The sequence below is a fragment of the Ochotona princeps genome, chromosome 12 (genome assembly GCF_030435755.1).
Source record: "Ochotona princeps isolate mOchPri1 chromosome 12, mOchPri1.hap1, whole genome shotgun sequence".
In the NCBI taxonomy this organism is placed as follows: domain Eukaryota; kingdom Metazoa; phylum Chordata; class Mammalia; order Lagomorpha; family Ochotonidae; genus Ochotona; species Ochotona princeps.
This window is the reverse complement of record NC_080843.1, coordinates 67,750,512-67,753,771: the sequence shown is the minus strand read 5'-3', so window position 1 is coordinate 67,753,771 and position 3,260 is coordinate 67,750,512.

Genomic DNA, 3,260 nt, shown 5'->3' with positions numbered 1-3,260 from the left:
AGCAAGGACGGGAACATTTATGCGTCAAGTGAAAGCTAAATAGGAGCTGGAAGTCGTGGAGTCTTATCACAGAGCAAGGCATTGTAGATAACGTTAATGTGATGTATATTTCTCCAATTAAAAAGAACTTGGGTCCCAGCGTGGTGTCCTAGCGGCTAAAGTCCTCGTCCTGAATGTGCCCCAGGATCCCATATGGACGCCAGTTCTAATCCCAGCAGCTCCACTTCCCATCCAGCTCCCTGCTTGTGGCCTGGGAAAGCAGTCGAGGATGACCCTGAGCCTTGGGACCCTGCACCCGTGTGGGAGACCTGGCTCTTGACTTCGGACTGGCGCAGCACCAGCCATTGCGCTCACTTGGGGAGTGATAATCGGATTGAAGATCTTCCTCTCTGTCTCTCCTCCTCTTTGTGTATCTGACTTTGCAATAAAAATAAAAAATGAATCTTAAAAAAAAAACCTGGGGCTGGTGCGCTGACGTAGTGGGTTCAGCTTCCACCTGCAGCACCTGTGACCCGGATAGGCACAAAGTCAAGTCCCTGCTGTCCCACTTCTCATCCAGCTCTCTGCTAACGGTAAAGCAGCAGAAGATGGCCCGGGTCCTCAGGCTCCTGCACCACATGGGAAATCCAGAAGCTGCTCCTTGCTTGAGACCAGTCCAGTTGTAGTTGTGCAGCCAGTTTGGGGGCGTGAACTAGCAGACAGAAGCTTTCTCTGTCATTCTTTATCTCTCTGTAAATCTGCCTTTCAAATAAATCTTTCACAAAACAAAACAAAGCAAAACCATAACTCTTGTGGGGCTGCAGAGCTGGGGGTGTTGATAAGCAGAGGTAGGCATGACCACAGAACTAACACCCATGGGAGCTGGGTTTGGGAGCAGACCAGCCTGGCTCGGGCTGCAGCACCCATTGGCATACCTGAGAACCGAGGCTGGGGGCAGGATGGGCTGGGCTGCAGTACTGCCAGCACACACAAAGGCTAGGACGAGGCAGACCATGCTAGGCAGGGGCCTAGCACCTGCTGACACATGTGAGATCTGGGACTGGGAGTGGGCGTTGTAGGGGAACTTCCCTGACAGGCTGCAGTTCTTGTGGGTGGGTCAGGTCAGGTAAGACTAGCACTAGTGGGCTTGAGTGTGGGCTGGTTCTGAGGGTGGGCCGGGATGAGCTAGGCAGCTGCAACTGTCAATCCACGTGAGAGCCAGGGTTTGGGGCAAGCTGGCCTGGGCTGGGCTGCCGCAACTACTGGCAACTGCCAAAACTAGGGGCAGGCCACCCCCAGTTAGGTTGAAGCACTCACAGGCATGTCAAGATCCAAAGCTGGTAGCTCACTTTGAGGGGGGACTATGGTGACTCTCCTGTTGGGCTGCAGCTCCCACTGGTGAGGGTGAAGGATGGAGCAGATTAAACATGGCTGCAGCACCCCTTGGCATGTATGTAGACTGGGTCCAGGGATGGACTGGATTGGGCTAGGTCACAGCACCCACTGGTGCTCGTGAGAGCCAGAGTGAATACAGGATGGGCTAGGCTAGGCTTTGGCATCCACCAGTCCACAAACAAGCAGAGTCTGGGGTTGGCCAGGCAGAGCAGGGCTGTTGTACCTACCAGCAAGATCTGGGATGGCTGCAGGCCACAGTCAGGCAGGGCTGCTGTGTCTGTCAGATTATGACAGGACCAAGACAGGCCATGTCAGGTTGGGCCAAGCATTAACCAGTGTGCATGCTGAGAGCAGATCTAACAGGGGGACACCCGTGCTAGGCCACAGCTCTTACTGGTGTGTTAGAATTGGACTTGGGAGCAGCCAAAGCCAGGCTGGACTACAGTATGGGCCAGCATATGTGTAGACCAGTCTGAGTTGGCCCAGTCTGCTGGCATGTGCAAGAGCCAGGATGGGGAGCAGTGCTGGCCAGGTTGGGCCACAATACCTGCCAGTTGGTGCAAAGTCTGGGGCTGGGGGCTGGCCAGACTGGGCTAGGCTGCAGTATTGCCAGTGAGAGCTGGGCCTAGCAGTAGGCCAGGCTGCTGGGAAAGTGTCAAGATGGGGCAAGCCTTGCTAGACTGGGCTACAGAACCCATCAGCCTATGCAAGACCCAGGGCTGGGAGTGGACCCAGTAGAGGAGCTTTAGGGAATCCCCAGCTGGGCCTCTGCTTCCACTGATGAGCATGAGAGCTTGGATTGGGTGTGTGTGTTGGGAGGAATCAGGTTGCACAAGGCTCTAACACCTGTTGGCTGGCACATGGGATGGAACTGGAACGGGTGACCACACCTGCTGGGACACACAAGAGTCAGATTAGGTGTACATCAGCTGGGCTTTATCACAGCATTCACTGGCAAGAGCCAGGACTGAGTGCAAGTCGTGTCAGGCTTAACAGCATGATACAGGGTTGGGAGCGGTCCTAGCAGGGGAACTGTGGGCACTCTCCTGCTTGACTGCAGCTCCTGCTGGTGAGCATGAGACAGGGCAAACCAGTCCGGACAACACAGCAGCACCTGTTGGTGTTATGTGTGGGCCAAATCTGGAGGCAGGGCAGACTGAGCCGTCACAATATCCATGGCTGCGTACAAGAGCAGAGTGGGACGTGGCACATGCTGGCACACACAAAAACTAGGGCTGGAGGAGGGCCTGGTGTGGGCTGATGGGGGTCACCCTGACTGGGCTATGGCACCTGCTGGGATGCACAAAGACTGGACCTGTGGTAGGCTGGATCTCACAAGGAAGTTGCATCCACCGGTATATGTTGGCTGATGCTGCAGGTGATGGACCTAACCTGCTTCTGCACCGACAAGCAAACAAGAATCAAGTCTGAACTTATTCCAAGTGCACCTGGATATGCTGTCCACTGCTGTGTGTGATCCACTGAGGAGGCCCAGCTCTGACACATTCATTCCATGATCAGACCATAGAATCTGCAATTTTCTCCATGGTTGGAGCTCTGAGTCCAGGGGTTCAGTTGGGGGGATTCCCCAAAAAATTCCCTGATTCTTTTTTTTCTTTTAGATTTATTTATTTTTATTACAAACTCAGATATACAGAGAGGAGACAGAGAGGAAGATCTTCTGTCTGATGATTCACTCTCCAAGTGACTGGCACGACCGGTACTGTGCCGATCTGATGCGGGGAACCAGGAACCTCTTCTGGGTCTCCCACGCGGGTGCAGGGTCCCAAAGCTCTGGGCTGTCCTCGACTGCTTTCCCAGGCCACAAGCAGGAAGCTGGATGGGAAGTGGAGCTGCTGGGACTAGAACCAGTGCTCATATGGGGT